This window comes from Peromyscus leucopus, chromosome 2 (genome assembly GCF_004664715.2).
Source record: "Peromyscus leucopus breed LL Stock chromosome 2, UCI_PerLeu_2.1, whole genome shotgun sequence".
Classification (NCBI taxonomy): domain Eukaryota; kingdom Metazoa; phylum Chordata; class Mammalia; order Rodentia; family Cricetidae; genus Peromyscus; species Peromyscus leucopus.
In genome coordinates this window covers 52785963-52803680 of record NC_051064.1, presented here as the reverse complement: position 1 = coordinate 52803680, position 17718 = coordinate 52785963, and the positions used below count along the sequence as shown (strand labels likewise).

Genomic DNA, 17718 nt, shown 5'->3' with positions numbered 1-17718 from the left:
CTCACGATCACCTGTAACTCTGGCTCCAGGGCATCCAGTGCCTCCTCTGGCCTCTGGAGAGCACCTACACCCGTGTGGCACACATGCACACAGAAATAACAATATCTTTAAAAAGAAAAGATTGTGAAAAAAGATGAGTTGCTCAAAATGTCTAAAGTTGGGTGTGGTAGAGCACGTCTACAATCTCAGCACTTGGGATGTTGAGGAGGATCACAAGTTGGAAGGCAGCTTAGGCTACATGAAGAGATCCTAATGGACCCTTCCTTCCTTCCTTCTTATCAGAAAATTATTTTAACAGTTACAAAACATTTTTAACAGAATCAAAATAAACTGGCAATTATTTTTTAAAATGTATTCTATTAATTGTTTTTTTTTTTTGTGTGTGTGTGTGTACTTGAATTGTATGTGTACCATGCACATGTCTGATATCCAGGGAGGACGGAAGAGGAGACAAATCCCCTGGAACTAGAGTTACAGATAGTTGTGAGTCACCATTGGGGAATTGGGACTCTAGTACTCTTAACCACTGAGCCATCTCTCCAGCCCCCAAACTGATTATTTTGTGATTTTGAGAAGTCCTTAGACTTGAGGTCCTGCTTAAGTAGAAGTAAAATCAATAAAATGTCTTGGAAATTATCCTAGATGCTCATGTCTGTCACACTTAGCTCCAAGGAGATCACTCAGTCCTTTTAAAAAAAGGACCTTAATGTGGTTGCACATGTCCTTAGTCCCAGCACCTGGGAGGCAGAGGCAGGTGGATCTCTGTGAGCTCCAAGCCAGCCTGGTCTAATAGTGAGTTCCAGGAGAGCCAGAGTCACACAGCGAGATCCTGTCTTAAAAATAAAAACAAGGGGCTGGATTGATAGCTCAGTAGTTAAGAGCACTGCCTGCTCTTCCAGATGACCTGGGTTCAATTTCCAGAACCCACATGGCAGCTCACAACAGTCTGTAACTCTAGTTCCAGGGGATCTGACACCCTCACACAGGCATACAGGCAGGCAAAGCACCAATGTACATAAAATAAAAATACATAAATTATTTTAAAAAAATAACAAAAAACAAACAAAATGTAGGCTGGAGAGATGGCTCAGTGGTTAAGAGCACTTCCTGTTCACTTAGAGGACCCAGGTTCAATTCCCAGCACCCACACAGTGGCTCACAGCCATCTGTAACTTCAGTTCCAGGGGGTCCAACACCCTCTTCTGGCCTCCACAGGCACCAGGCATGCAGGAATTGAGTTACATACATTCTGACAAAACACCCAGATGCATGGAATAATTTTTTTAAATGTATTTCTTTGTTCCTTCTTTGGGGGCTTGAAGTGAGTTCATTGGCATTTATTAAACACCCCCCAGCCCTCTCATTTACCTCTTTTTACAGTGTTCAGTTCTGCGTACACTTCAACTACAGTTCTGTGTACACTTCAACTTTTTTTTTTGACTAAACTTCTTTGATAATATTAAATCTTCTGAATTATTTCCTCTTTCTCCTCACAGGCTTTTTACTATTGGGGAAGTCTGGACCATACAGGTTTGTTGTTGTTGTTGTTGTTTTTAAACTCTGTGCCTACTGACAGGAGCTGCCGTCAGCTGGAACTTGGCAGATCCCTTACAGTTCACACTGTTTCAAAACCAAACATTTCAAGGGAGGGTGTGGGGAGGGGACGGGGCCACTGGAGCCTGGATTTGGTTTTCTAAATAAAGTTAGAAAAAAAAACCCAACAGTATTCGATTCAATTAAAAACAATTTAGCAATCTAAATGAATTTAGAGTCTGAAGGACCACATCCCCTGCCATGAAACCCGCTCTTCCCTGGGAGAGTGTAGTGAGAGCTGAAGATGAAGGAAGTAGCTGTGGGTGTCCCAGGTAGAGGACAGCTCGCGGACAGGGCAGGTGTCCTGGCAGAGCCGGAAGGACTGGGTGTCGCTGGAGCTCAGGACACCGGTGAGACTGGGGAAGGGAGGCCAGGCTGGCCGGAATCTGGGCTCCAGAGGATCCGGGATCTATCATTGCTGAAGTCTGCTTAGTGGCCCTGGTGGGCTCTTTCATCACCCAGCTGGGGGAGCTGGGAGGGGCTGCTGAGGACCAGTTCACTTTGCCAGAGAGCAGATGAATGTCACAGGGTGAGGGGCCTGGGTGTCAGGCGTTTCTGTAAGACTCAGGGAAAATTCTACCACCACTCTGCCTCAGTTTCCCTTTGGCACCACAAGGGTGTTCCATGAGATGATCTGATCCCTCACTCCCTTCAGCTCTAACATTCTCCAGTTTTTTTCCTGGGACTCTAACACCCTTAGATTCAGGAGAGAGAGGGCAAGATACCTGAGCAGCAACAGGAGGATTTGTCTGTGAGAAACACCTGGAGGGTCACATACAAAAATGAGAAGATTTAGGCTGGAAAAATGGCGCAGTGGTTAAGAGCACTTGCTGCTCTCCTAGAGGACCCAGTTTCGGTTCCCAGCACCCACATGACAGCTCACAACCATCTGTATGTTACTCCCCACTTCCAAGAGATCCTATGCCCTCTTCTGGCTTCCATGCAGGCACACATGTGGTTCACAGTTATACATGCAGGGAAAACACCTGAATACATAAAATAAAAAATAAATAAAGATTAAGAGACTATCTTAGTTAGGGTTTCTGTTGCTGTGAAGACACACCATGATCATGGCAACTCTGTAGTGGGTAGCCATTCCAGCTTGGATCTGGAAGTTCCAACCCCCATTGAGACTCTGGCAACTGTCACGCCTACGAGGCGGGGCCAGGGGAGGCGCCGGGGGACCCGAGAGCTGGATGGGCGAGCGCTCTCTCTGGGCGCTCTCTCGGTGCCTGAACGCTGACCGGTGGAGACTGACTGTGCAGAGCTCTGGAGAACACCACTGGACTGCGTTACACCTTCCCCAGACCCTGCGACCTACCCATTACTTAATTTGTGAGTTACGCCATTAAATAAATATCCTTTTAACTACGTGGAGTGGCCAAAATAATTTCTCCAATACAACTCCTTTTTTAAAATTTGTTATTGTTATTATTATTATTATTATTATTATTATTATTAATTTTGTTGTTTTTTTTTTCAAGAGGCAGTTATGAGCTGCCATGTGGTTGCTGGTAATTGAACCTGGGTCCTCTGCAAGAGCAGCCAGTGCTCTTAACTGCTGAGCCATCTCTCCAGCCCCAACCATGGCAACTCTAATAAAGGAAAAATATTTAATTAGGGTGTCTTACACTTTCAGAGGTTTAATCTATTGTCATCATGCTGTGACATGGTGGCATGTAGGCAGACATGGTGCTGGAGAAGTAGCTGAGATTCCTGCATCTTGACCAGCAGGTACCAGGAAGTGGTCTGAGTGTCACACTGAGCAGAGCTTCAAAGGGACCTGTAGATGTAACCAACCGTCTTATTAAATAAGAAACACAGAAACAATGTAAAAGAGAAAGCCGAGAGGTCAGAGCTCAGAGCTAAAATCTCACCCTTCCTCCTGCTGTCCCAGCTTCGCGAAAAGAGACCTACTTCCTGTCGGTTAGTTTTTTTAAAGTATGTTGTTCTGCCTTCTCATTGGTTGTAAACCCAAACACATGACTGCTCGTCACTGTCTGAATGTACAGCCCCTAGTCTTAAAGGTATATGTCTCCAATGCTGACTGTATCCCTGAACACACAGAGATCTTATGGATTAAAGGCGTGTGCCAACGCACACTCTTGCTATGGCTCTAATAGCTCTGACCCTGAACACAGAGATCTTATGGATTAAAGGCGTGTGCCACCACGCACACTCTTGCTATGGCTCTAATAGCTCTGACCCCAGACAACTTTATTTATTAACATACAATCAAAATAATATTTCAGTACAATTAGATTACCACCACAGGGACCCTCAAAGCCCACCCCCACAGTGACACACTTCCTCCTAATAGTTCCATTCCCTATGAACTTGTGGGGGCCAATTACATTCAAACTACCACAGAGATTTAAATGAGCTAGGAAAATGGGTGTAAATCAAACTTTGGCTAAAGGAGAAGAGGTTGGAGGGGGTGGAAAGCCGGCCAGAAACATAATTCTGTCCTGAATGGATCCTAATTGTCAGATTCAAAGAGGGAAAAGAGGAGCCCCTGGCATTTCTGCCACTACTTGGCTTAGAACCTAAGAGCCCAGGACCATGCCATAGTAACCCAGATGTGGAACTTCTCCTTTTCCTCCACTTCTCACTGAAGAAGCTTGAGCCTGGTGAGGTAATCCAGCACTCTGAGGCAGAGTGTGAGGTTAATCAGCATATCTAGTGAGAACTTTCGTGCACAGAGAGAGACATTGAAACCTTTGTGATAATCTGAGAAGTCAGGCACAAGATGCTGAATGGACCGGAAAGATGTCTCAGCAGCGGTTGGGAGCAGTTACTGCTGTGAGAGCATGGACGTTCGGTTCCCAGCACCCACATCAGGTGGCGGTCACTCACCTGTAACTCCAGCTCCAAGGAATCTGGAAGCCTCCTTCTTTTGACCTCTCTGAGCATCTATATACCCACTTGCACACACAAACACAAATAATTTTTTTGTTTTTGTTTTTGTTTTTTGAGACAGTGCTTCTTTGTGTAACAGTGCTGGCTGTCCTGGGACTCACTCTATAGACAAGGCTGGCCTGGATCACAGAGATCCGCCTGCCTCTGCCTTCCGAGCACTGGGATTAAAGGTGTGTACCACCACTAGGCATACTTTTTTAAAAAATGAATCTTAAAAAAAAAAATGTTGGTGTGGCGCACGCCTTTAATCCCAGTGCTCGGAAGGCAGAGGCAGGCAGATCTCTGTGATCCAGGCAACCTGGTCTACAAAGTGAGTTCCAGGACAGCCAGTGCTACACAGAGAAACCCTGTCTCTAAATAAAGAAATGTATAAATACAGAAAGAAAGAAAGAAAGAAAGAAAGAAAGAAAGAAAGAAAGAAAGAAAGAAAGGGAAGAAGGAAGGGAGGGAGGAGGGAGGAAGGGAGGAGGAAGGAAGGAAGGAAGGAAGGAGGGAGGGAGGGAGGGAGGGAGGGAGGGAGGGAGGGAGGGAGGAAAGGAAAGGAGGAGGGAGGAGGGAGGGAGGGAGGAGTATGGGAGAAACTCTTTCCTGTTTAGCAGGTAGGTCTCTGTCAACACAAACTGTGTGTATGTTTGGGGATATAGAGGAATTTACTATATTCAAGTCCAACACATTTCAGTCGAGTATTCAAGGCATTCTTGTTCTTCAAAATCATCTTGGTTGGGCTGGAGAGATGGCTCAGAGGTCAGAAGTATGTACTGCTCTTCCAGAGGACCAGGGTTCTGTCCCCAGCACCCACACCTGGTAGCTCACAACTTTTGACTCCTTTAGACATGTAAAAAATCATTTTAGTCTTTTTGTTGGTGACTTCACCCCGTTTAGCCCTCTAGCCTTTGGCCGCGTCCATCGCTTGCTCTAGCCTCCTATTGTCCTTTTGTTTGTTTTTTTTTTAGCTAATGATTGCTTGGGGGTGTTTGCTTGCTTGAGACAGGGTCTCTGTTAGCCCAGGCTGGATTCACACCCACTCTACGTCTGAGGCTTTTCTTGAACTTCTGCCTCACAAGGGCTGAGGTTGCAGGAGCCCCCCCCCCGCCCCCCCCGCCCCCCCGCCCCCCCCGCCCCCCCGCCCCCCCCCCCCCCCCGCACCCGGCCTCCTTTGGACTAAGCCCGACGGGGCATAGACCTGAGGTTTCCGTCATTCGTCATTCTTGTCTGCACGGGGTGGCTCCCGCCTGTGATCTCAGCACTCGGGGAAACTGAGGCAGGGGAACTGCTGCAGGTGTGAGGCCAGTCTGGTCTACAGAGCTGGCTCTAGGTCAGCCATAGCTATTGATGAGACCCTGTCTCAAAACCCAATAAAGAGCAGCTTTGCCGGGCGGTGGTGGCACACACCCTTAACCCCAGCACTCGGGAGGCAGAGCCAGGCGGATCTCTGTGAGTTTGAGGCCAGCCTGGGCTACAGAGTGAGATCCAGGAAAGGTGCAAAGCTACACAGAGAAACCCTGTCTTGGAAAAGAAAAAAAAAAAAAGTAGCTTTATCTCTCAATTACAGGTAAATAATACACTCCTGATGCAGCTGCATTTTCAAGTTTGTCTCTCCAGATGCGGCCTGGTGGAGATAGGGCCTGGTTATAAAAGTCAGCCCCCAGGATGTTATAAGGGACTCAGACAACATCTTTAGCATAAATAGACATAGTTATTCAGACTGCACTCCCAAAGCCCACCATCTTTCCTTCATTTCCATCCTTTCTTCCTTCCTATCCGCCCCCCCTCTTTCCTTCCAGTGATTGTGAGAAAGCTTTTGAAAGCCAGAGAGCTCCTAACGGGGTGAGCTGTGGACAAAGCCTGGAAGACTAGACAAGGCTCTGTAAGAAGGGTGTGGCGAAAGTTGCTGCATTCCCTGCATAGAAGAGGACCTTGGTGGAACACAGATGAGGGTGGATGTAGACCCAGAAGGGAGGAGGCGGCCAATGACACTAAGGTTCCACGCCTGAATCCCTCCGAGGGCCTGGGCATAGCCAGGGTGAGCACTCACCCGCCCTCATGGCTCTGGCTGCACCTGAGATTTTATCAGTAACATAGCTGATACATGGCACTGAATCACAGGCAGGACCCGAGGCCTAGGAAACAGTTCAGATGTCGAAACAGGCCCCGGGGAGGAGGTGGGGTGAGTCTCTCTAATACACCATCAGCATACACATCATTATCGCCCACGTTTCCTGTCACCCTGGGTCATCTCGATGGCCATCACTCCGTTTTGATCCTGCCACTCAGTCGCCATCCTCGCCTTCAGCCCTGTACCTTTCACGCCCCCGCGCCCTCACGTGACCCAGTTCCCACCATGGTCCCACCTTCTCCAGCCCTATGCCCAAGGTGGTTACTAATCTTAGCCAATCCTGCCGCCGTCCCTCAACTGCCTCCACCCTACGCTGTCACTCGCAAGCTCCGTTCCCATTCCTGCTGTCACCTGGACTGTCCTCATCTGTCCTTGTCACCAAAGTCATCTCTGCTGTCACAGCCCCATCCTAGTCACACATTCCCGGCATCGTCTCCCTGCTCTCCACCACCGGCTTCAGGCCCGGTCACCACCCTACCTCCACCCCGCTGCTGGTTCACCTTCACTGATCCGTCTCCGCCTCCTCCTTGTCCTCTCCTTGCCGACACCCTTCTCATCCTGGCACCTCACCCCGGTCCCCTCGTGGCACACAACATGTCCCCGCCTCTGAGCCGCTGACCGGATCTTTCAGGCCAGGGTCTCTGCTGGGCTTCCTCACCCGGATTCACCACGCCCCTTTCTCTTGCAATGTGTCCCCAAGAGGTTCAGCGTTTACCCTAGGATGTCGGGGCTCTGGGCCAGGCCCTTCTCAGGGTTCCCAGGCAGAGGACTGCCAGGAATCCTTGAATCCCTCCTTCAGCTACTGCACTGGGCGGTTGCCTCTGCCCAACATGGCTCTGAAAGTATTCTTTTTTTTTTCCCTCTCTGAACCAGAGTCAACAGTAGGTACCCCGCTCTCACTGTGTTACTTTGGCTGGCCTCGAACTTGAGATGCTCTTGCCTCAGCCTCTGGAGAACTGAGATGATGAGCTACCACCCTGGGCTTGAAATTCTTACCGTATTGATGGTTATTTCCTCTTTCTCAATCTCCAGTGCTCCTTCAGATAGTTACCTGTCCGTCCGAGATATCCTCCCCCCTCCCCCAGTACTAACACGGTGGCATCTTATTTGGGTAATTGTGTTTAAGGCTGTCCTGACCAACAGTCAGGATCAGTTGGAAGGCAGCAAGTGTATCTGTCGTAGTCCACAGAGAGGTTTCTGGGACCTATCACAGGGCCTTGGTAGTGATGGGGACCATTGAATTCTCTTGAGTGAACACACACCATTTACTGATCCTGTACCATGTGCTGGTCCTGTCTTCTGTCCTGCGCCATTTTTTTTTTTTCTAAAGTTTTGAGCCTTTCAAGATCTTTTTAAATGAGCTGGCACAGATGTCCTGATGACATTCAAGCCAAGAAGCCTGTTTCCAATTACTCATCAGAAAGTGAAGAGACGGAGAAACTGTTACTCACAGACCAAGCAGAACGCTTTCTTATAATTAGGGCAAAGAAAGCCTCAGCTTGTAACATCAGTTCCTGGTTTCATCTGTCGGTTTTCCAAGGAGACTGAAGACATCAAGGACATGAGGGGCACCTGGAGAAGACAGCTTCTGGTTCTTGGGAGGCAAAGTCAGACCCTTACCTCATACCTTGAAACTGATGTGTTCGAGAAGTAAATATAGAAAGAATATAAATTAACCTGGATGGATATTCCCGTGTGGTTGGTCCCATCGACTTTATTTCTGAGGATCTGTCCTTGGGAAAATGCTTAGAGGGTGGACAAAGACTTTGCCAATTTCCATTCCCATCCTTTTATCGCCATGTTACTTTTAATATTTAAATTCATAAATGCATATTTGTAAATGCCAGCCTGGTCTACAAAGCTAGTTCCAAGACAGCCAGATCTACCCAGAGAAACCCTGTCTATAAATAACGCCACTCCCACCCCACCCCACCCCCAAAAAAAATGCTACGTTGAAAAGTTGAAAGCAGTCAAGTGGTGTTGGTGCTCATCTTTATTTTTTTATTTTTATTTATTTATTTATTTATTTATTTATTTATTTATTTATTTATGTTTGTTTGTTTTTCGAGACAGGGTTTCTCTGTGTAGCTTTGCGCCTTTCCTGGAACTCACTTGGTAGCCCAGGCTGGCCTTGAACTCACAGAGATCCGCCTGGCTCTACCTCCGAAGTGCTGGATTAAAGGCGTGTGCCACCACCGCCCGGCAGTGCTCATCTTTAATCTGAGCACCCAGGAGTAAGAGGCAGACTGTGAGTTTGAGATTAGCCTGGTCTACAGAGTGAGTTCTAGACCAGCCAGGACTACATAAAGAAACCCAGTCTCAAAAAGAAAAAAAAAAAAAAAGAAAAAGAAAAGAGAACTGAAAGCAAATGAAATCTCCAGTGTAGGAAGAAGCAGACTATATCACACAAATTATGGTTGTATCTTGGTTACTCAGATCTCGGGTCTGAGGTGTTCCTCATTGTTCTAGCGTCAGGCCATGCGAAGAAGGCGTTGTACGCACAGGCTTCTGTGGAATTATTTTCAGTGATGTCAAGAGTGGGTAGACTAATGGATGAACAGGATTGCAAGCATTACAGGCATTGTGCTGTCCCTGAATATGAGTAACTTCTTCCAGTTCTCATTTTCTTTGATGGGCATCATTACATTTATCATAAAAAAGCTAAGCCTTCCCAGACAGAGGTAAAAATGATGCTTTATGTGAAGGTTTCAGTGCTTTATAAGCCCATCATCCCCCATGGCTTTTTGTTTTATTGGACTGTAAATCCCATGAGGACAGGATCTTTGCCTGTTTCCCAGCAAAATGAAAATGTGCTTTTTGTCTTTGTTTCTTTCTTTGTTTCTTTTTTCTTTGGTCTCTCACATCTTTTCCTTTTATTTAATTTTTTAAACAGTGTTTCAGCAGGGCCTGTAATCCCAGCACTCCGGAGGCAGAAGCAGGTGGATCTCTGTGAGTTCGAGGCCAGCCTGGTCTACTGAGGTAGTCCAGGACAGGCTCCAAAGCTACAGAGAAACCCTGTCTCAAAAAACAAAACAAAGCAAAACAAAACAAAACAAAACAAAAACAAACAAAAAAAAAACAACAGTGTTTCACTGTGTATAAAAGCTGTCTTGGAATTTGCTATGTTGCCCAGGATGACCTGCAATTCACTATGTAACCCAGGATAGCTTCAAACTTGTGAAGATTCTCCTGCCTTGGCCTCTGGAGTTGGTGGAGGTACTGCACGTGACTCCTTAATTTTTCAGAGTGACTCTTTCCTATACAGAATGTTTTGGGGGCTGCCTTGATCTCCAAACCCCAGCTTGCACTTTTTTTTTTTTTTTTTTTTATTTTTTTTTGTTTTTTGTTTTTTGAGACAGGGTTTCTCTGTGTAGCTTTGCACCTTTTCTGGAACTCGCTTTGGAGACAGGCTGGCCTCGAACTCACAGAGATCCACCTTGCTCTGCTCCCAAGTGCTGGGATTAAAGGCGTGCACCACCACCGCCCGGCCAGTTTGCACTTGTTAACCGTTGGCACTTGAAACAGCTGGATGACTTTGAGAGAATCCCACCAGCTGTGAGCGTGAGACCAGTGGGTGGACGAAGCTTCCTCTTCCTTTGTTCCTGTTTTAGAGAGGGGCACCACTCCAGCCAGACTTCAGGTGTGCCCGGCCTCTTGTCCCTGCGCCCTCAGTGGGTCATTCATGCTGCTACAGCCTCTCAGTCGGTTCCTCTGCCCCACTCACTCTGCCCATCCCGAATCTGGGTCTCCTGAGCCACAGCCATGCTTTAGAAGTTTTTAGAATGTAAGCCTACTCTTCCCACTCGCCCGTTGACAGACCTCCGGTGGTTCCCCAGCACTCTCAGGAGCAAGTACAAGACAGCACACGGTGGGGCGGTGGTGGCGCACGCCTTTAATCCCAGCACTCGGGAGGCAGAGCCAGGTGGATCTCTGTGAGTTCGAGGCCAGCCTGGGCTACAGAGTGAGTTCCAGGAAAGGCACAAAGCTGCACGGAGAAACCCTGTCTCGAAAAAAAACCAAAAAAAAAAAGACAGCACACGATCCGGGGTGGGGGTGGCGGGGGACGGACAGACGGACGGGACAGTGCCAATGCCGTTCTCCTTGCTGCGGCCGCACAGAATTTCTCAGGCCCTTTTAGTGTAGCAACAGGAGACCCACCCCTTTTTCTATGCCCGCCCTTTGCCTGTCTGACTTCATCTTACCCCAGCTGTCAGAGGGGATGCTCCCTCTTCCAGGAGAGTGTCCGTTATGTCTCCCACCCCCGAGTTTGGGTCAGTGCCCTCCTGTAGCTCCCTTAGGCCCGTGCCCACATCGCAATTCCTCGTTTGCTCAGCAGCCTCCCTGGGTGCCGTGGAGGCCGTTCCTAGGCTGAGGCAGATCTGCTCTCCTACACACATCCAACACTCAACACTTGGGAGGGCTTCCCTGCTCTGGAATGACTGGGTGTGTAACAACAAAAAAGTACCCCTAGGTGAGCACTGTGGAGGCAGGATACAGCTCCATAGCAAAGCACAAGGCCCGGCTTAAGCCTCAGCAGCAGAAAGAAACAAAAAACCGTTAGTACTTCCTAAGGCGCTAGAACGGGCATGCGTGTCAAGTGGACATACGTGTCAAGTGGACATACACGTTCACCTTGCTTTGCTTTTTCTGTAACTTAGGAGGACCTCACTCTAGCACCCAGCACTCCTGCCTCAGCCCTCAGTGTGCTCAGCGTGAGGATGGCAGGCGTGGACCGCCATGCACGGCTGAGAACATCCTTAGGACTTAGGAACCAGGCGTCGGTTTCTGCAGAACTGGACGCAGAGCAAAGCAGAGTCCACACGTGACAGCGGCCGGGAGTCAGGCTGCTTCAAAATTCCAGAGTCACAACGCGAGGTGCTTAAGTGGGAGTCCGACCTTTCGCAGAGACGTTTATTAGCTTTACAGCCAATTTTGATCAATACGTATTGATTTAAATCCTCCGGGCTACTTACTACAACATCTTAGTAAAGTTTGAAAAAAATTGCTGGGTGATGGTGGCGTACCCTTTAGTCCCAGCACTGGGGAGGCAGAGGTGGAGGATCTCTGAGTTCGAGGCCAGCCTGGTCTACAGAGTGAGTTCCAGGACAGCCAGGGCTACTCAGTGAGACTCCGCCTCAGAAACACTGACAAGAATTAAAAGGTGTCCGACATGTGGCCCACAACTACTCCTAGCACTTGGAAGTAGAGGCAGGAGGATGAGTTCAAGGTCATCCTCAACTACAGATGGAGTTTGAGACCAGCCTGGTCTACTTGAGACCCCGTCTCAAAACTCCAAACCAACCAAACATAAAAGAAACAGTGTGGATCTGACGGGCGGAAATGGGGTTGAAATATAGTTAGGAGCAGCGGTGTGAACTGTGAGGCCATGGGAGTGGTCCTCCTATTTGTGTATCTTATCTCTGATGTTAATTTGATTTGCTGCCCATAATGACACATAGGGATAGACTAATTTTTAGCTGGTCCCCCCCCCCACCAAGGTCATGGTGCTGGGGGTCAACCTTCGAGTTTCGCAGATTGGTCAGTGGTTGTAGTGGTTTCTAGTTCTCTAACGCTGATGCAGTCTCTCCACCAGGCTATGTGGAGGTGAGCTTAGCACGTTGCTTGGTAAAACACCCTGGTTCCTAGGTGCACTGGTCTGTCTTCCGCCCACACCACTAAACCAGGATCCAGCCTCCTCAAGCACTGCAGGATGAGGATGTCCTCTTCCCGTGCAGGGCCACTTCCCAGCAGCTGTGGCAATGAAGATCATCGGGGGAACCCCTTAAGTCTCCTGGCTGGAGGCTGGCTGTGGGAAGAAGGACTTTCTGGGCAGAGTAGGAGCTCTGTGGGATGTGGCCTGGGGATCTGGTCCTGCCACCAAACCTCGGAGCTCAGAGCCAACTCTCAGATCCTTACTTTGCCTATTAGAAAAACTGGTGCATGGTGAACCAGGCCTCTGAGCCATTCACAAAACTGGCCAGGCTGGGGAAGGGATGTCGGCCATGGAGACAAAGTTGCGCCCTTCAGAAGCTTCTTCCTGCTGCTCTCTGATTTCAGTGAGACTTTCTACCACAGGGGATGGCCTGGGTTGGGCACATTGGTAGCAGGACAGAAGGCAAGTCTGGACAGGTGGACAGCGGAGCGAGGCTGTGGGGTGGGGTGCGCATACTAGTTATAGGGAGTGGAGACAGAGGTGGAACCCCGGGAAAGGTCAAGGCTGGAGAACGGCTCCTGCAGACAGGCTGCCCTCATTAGGGGACTGCTTCTGAGAAGTGAGGAGACAGACGCTGGGCTGGGCTGGGTCACATCTCTGCCACAGGGCTGGGGGAGAGCTAGCGGGTGGTGAACAACCCCTTGTGAGGTCATTGCTTGAGGGAAGGGAAGGCAGAGGCAGGGAAGGAAGCAGGAGGAATTCAAGTTAGGTGACAGGGAGGCCAGGTAATGGCAGGTCAGGAATCGTGAGCCAGCGGCCTCCTTATTTGCGCTGCTCCTGAGGAGGGAAGGAGAAAGCCACAGCAGCCAGCCCTGCCCCCAGAGAGAGGGACTCGGAGTCAGGGGAGGTGGCTGGGGAAAACTGTAGCCTCAGCTTGGGTTTGGGGAACTCATAGCCTGGGAAAACACCCAGGCCGTATCTGGATGTTCCTCGGTTGTTCGTCTATGGCATGGGGAGAACCTCCTTGGTCCATATTTATCGATGACAACCCAAACGTGAAGCCTGGAGACTCCCCATATGTGTTTCTGCTCGAGTCCTGGGGAGCTGAAAGAAAACACAGCTGTGACATGAGCTGAATGGGGTGGAAAGGGGGTGCCTGGACTTGGGAACACAGTGGCACTTCAGGATGCCAAAAGCCTGCTGAGACCCACCTGCCGGGAGGCCCTCACAGTAACTGAGGGGCATCTGACTGACTGTGCCTTCTCTGAGGCCCTGGGATCAATTCCTCTCTCCACCTTACTTTCCTGATCTCAGATCCCATCTTTCTGTCCCTAAGTCACTGTACACATATTTATCAAGGGTCTTCTGCCTGCCCTGCTTTTCCTGTGCATTCTACAGTGAGCAAACTGTGGGTCCTTGTGCCGCTTCTTCCTCCAAAAGAAAGCTCACAAGAAATTAGCCCTGACTCAAGGAAGCCCATACAGCTGTGGGAACCCACAGAAGGCATCACACCCAGTCCAAGGGAGGCAGGTTCTGTGGATCCTGAGCTGGAAGAGCCAGTTGGCATTTGCCAGGGAGAGCCACGAGGGCAGGTCCAGTAAGTATGTGCATGGTGTGCTGGAGACCTGCCAGCAGGCTCAAAGGGAGCCACGTGCTAAATCTTCAGGGACTCTGCAAGACTGCTTGTTTCATACATTAGTTAATTTACACAAACATATAATTAACTAAATTATTTAAAAAACAAAAGTGATTTATAGTCACTTGCTAATTATTACTACATTTTGCTATTATCTGTGTTCTTCAAAGTACTAACATTGACTGTATCTTCAAGGGGGAGAGAGCACATAATTGTGCATGGCTGTTCCTCTCTCTCTCAGTCTTTCTTCAGGGACATCATGTTGACATCTCAAAAGGCCAAGGTGAAACTGACTATCACTACATGACATAGCTTAATTGGCTGAGGTCCAGGGGCTCTCAAGACACACCCAGCAGGCCAAATCCAGCCTGCAAGCTAAGAAAGGCTTTTAGCTGGGCCTGTTAACACAGGCCGGTAATCCTGGGTACATGGGAGGCTGAGACAGGAGGATTGACAGTTTAAGACTAGCTTGAACTACTGAGTGAGTACAAGGCCAACCTGGGCAATTTAGTGAGGCCTTGTCTCAAAATGAAATAATACGTGAGCTGGGCTGATAGCCTTGTGGTAGGGAACTTGCTTATCTAGCATGAATTAAGCCCTAGGTTCAGTCCTTAATACCAAACAGACACACGTAGAAATACAATAAAAGAGAGGGGCTGGCAGGGTGGCTCCGTGGCTCCGTGGCTCCATGGCTCCGTGGCTCCATGGCTCCATGGCTCCATGGCTCCATGGCTCCATGTGGCTCCGTAGGTACTTGCTGTACAATCCTGCTGAGCTGGTTGATTTTTATTCCTGGAATCCATGTAAAGATGGAAGGAGAGAAATGACTCCCTAAAGCTGTCCTCTGACTGACTGCCACATGAATGACACACACCACCACTAACTCTATCTCCATTCCAAAGTAAAAAGGAGGTCTGGGCATGGTGGTGCATGCCTAACACATGGGAGGTAGAGGTGGGTGGATCAGGAATTCAATGCCAGCCGTGGTTACATGGTAAGTCTGAGGCTAGTCTGAGCTACATGAGACCCTGATTCAAAAAGCTGAGTGAGATGAGGCTCAAGATAGAGAGAGAGAGAGAGAGAGAGAGAGAGAGAGAGAGAGAGAGAGAAAGAAAGAGAGAGCAATTTTCCACATGTGGAGGCACACATCTGCAGAGGCAGGATGACCTAACCACGGGTTCAAGGCCAGTTGGGTCTACTTAGCAAGTTCCACACCAGCCAGCATTATATAACAAAATCCCATCTCAAAAAAACCAATCCCCTCAAAGAGCCAAAAGGGTTTTTTATCAAGCCAGACAAATTGAGGTTGATTCCTGAGGCCCAAATGATGGAAGAAAGAACTGACTTCAGGAAATTGTTCTCTGACCTCCACAAGTGTGCTGGGGTACAAATCACACACACACACACACACACACACACACACACACACACACACACACAGTCACAGAAAAGAAATTACAGACTAGCAAAATGACTTAGTTTAAAGGTGCCTGTTGCCAAATCTAATGACCTTCATTCAGTCCCTGGAACTCAAATGATGAAAGGAGAAAAATGGACTACTGAAAGTTTGTCTTCTGACCTATGGACACCACAGCACATGTATAACCTCCCCCCTCCTTACGTGCATGCAGATAAGAAATAGATGTTAAAAAAGTCACATCTTTGAGTAATTTGTTAAAGTTTTAACAGATCTGTCTTAAATTGCTTTTTTCTTTTACTTGTATGTAAATGAAAGTATCACTCAATATTCATACACTATACACAATATACAATATACACTCAGCTGGTGTCACCAGTAACTGCCGAATTGGACCAGAATCCAGCAATGTCCATAGTTTGTCACATCCTTTGGCTGCACCAGAGGTTGGCTGCAGACGCAAGAGCTTAGCAAAAATTAAAGAAAACATTCTATGGAGTATTGGTTTCGTTTGTTTTGTTTTTGGCTAGAGTCTTGGTATGAAGTCCAGGCTGAGCAAGATCTCCTCATGTAGCCCAGGCAGCCTCACATTTGTGGTGATCCTACTCCCAAGTGTTGGGAGTAGAGCTGTCCACCACCATCTGGTATCTGCCAAGCAAATGACTCCAAAAAACTTAAACTACACTAGTATTATTGTAAATTACGCATGATTTCATATTCTTTATGCCAGTAAAATTTCACAACGAACATCTGTACACATGTGTGCAGATATAGTTAAAACACAGAATTGCTGAAAGCCTTCACAGGGAGGTATGGGCTCTGGACAAGAGGGTCAAGGGGGAGTAAGGATGTTCAAGGAAACACGGGGAAGCTGTGGGGCTGGGGCAACGAGACAGATGTGGAGGGATGTGTGAGCAGGGGTAAGGAGACAGACCATCCTGAAGGCCATGGAGAAATGTAGGAGGATTAGAGTATCACGAGCTCATCTCATTTTGTTTAAAAGACTATGCTAATGGTATATGAAGATTGGCTTTCTGGGGACAGACTATGAGGGACTAAATTAGTATAAGGAGGGAGAGCAATAGGAAATGTGTAAGGGCACTTCCTATAGCCAGCTTGGTGGTAAACTCTGACAACTTGACACAATCTGGAATCTCCTGGAGAGAGCATGAATTGAGGAATTGTCTAGATCAGGTTGGTCCCTGGGGAGCTGTCTTGAGTGCCTTAACTACTGTGGGAAGACACAGTCCAGTGTGGGTTGCACAATTCCTTGGGCTTGGGGTCTTGGCCTATAGAAAAGGAGAAAGCTAGCTGAGTCCAGGCAGGCAAGCAAGCAGCCCACGGTGTCTTCCTGTCTCTCTGCTCTTGGCTGTGGATATGGCGTGATCAGCCGCCTCTGGCTACTGATGCTGTAACTTCTCCATGGCGATGGACTATCACCTAGAATTGTGAACTAAAACCCTTCCTCTCCTATTACTTATTGTCTGGATATTTTATCCTGAAGGTGTTTCCTCCAGGGCACTTGGGTTGAGCCAAAGTTGGATGATAGTCCTTGAGGCATAGTGACAAGGAACTGAGCTACCCGTCCCTGGGGTGGGTGTCTGTGTACACTGGAGACTGAATCCAGGACCTTGTGCATGCTAAACTCATGCCATTAGAGCTACACCTCTAATCTATCACATACACATGTTAGAAGAGCAGAGCTCCTTTGTTTACATGTATGAAAATCAAAGAATTAAAAAAAAAAAAGATTTTTAGAGAAGAGAGAAGTGCCTTTCTCATAGGAGTCCTGGCTGGAGACATAGGCAGGACATAGAGCGGAGGTACAGCTGGGGGGGGGGGGTGTTACAGTGATCTTGGAGCTTCCTGTCTTGACAGCTCAGCAGGTCACAAAAACCGGCAGGAGACTCATCTCTTACCCTAAAATGACCCTGTTCAGGAAGGGCCCGAGGTCTGCAGACTGTAACATCCACGCTCATCTGTACGGCTAGACAGGCTGTGTTGCACACTTGAGTCTGTACATGCCCAGGATATCACTGTGCATGTAGCTGGTGCGGCCCCAGCTGGGAAGGGTACCTGTAGGACGAGGCAGGGGCACCGTGAATGAGCAAACAGTACTTCCCAGGGTACGTGGGCAGGGGTACGGGTATGTCATCGAAAGAGGGGTCTAGCTTCAAAGCCTGGGGGGCCACCAGAGGAGGAGGCCTGAGTGGTGCCCGAGAATACGCGTGAGCATCGATGCCAGCTTGTTTCTCACGGGGCCCTGGCTGGCACAGCTGGCAGGAGCTGAGCACCTGAAGTCTGTGGTGACGATGGCGTCTCTCCTGTTTCTTCCTTAAGCCCCAGGTGGCTCCCACACCCTGTCCATGAGAGGGTGTACACAG

The 17718-nt window shown here is 48.5% G+C and overlaps 1 long non-coding RNA gene across 1 annotated transcript; it reads right to left on the bottom strand.

The window, feature by feature from the left end:
• Positions 1-11512: 11512 nt before the first annotated feature.
• LOC119087336 lies at positions 11513-17401 on the bottom strand. The gene is made up of 2 exons (XR_005090743.1): positions 17254-17401; positions 11513-14709 (listed from the first exon to the last, which is right to left on the bottom strand). It is a non-coding gene; the product is annotated as an uncharacterized LOC119087336 (long non-coding RNA).
• Positions 17402-17718: the final 317 nt, after the last annotated feature.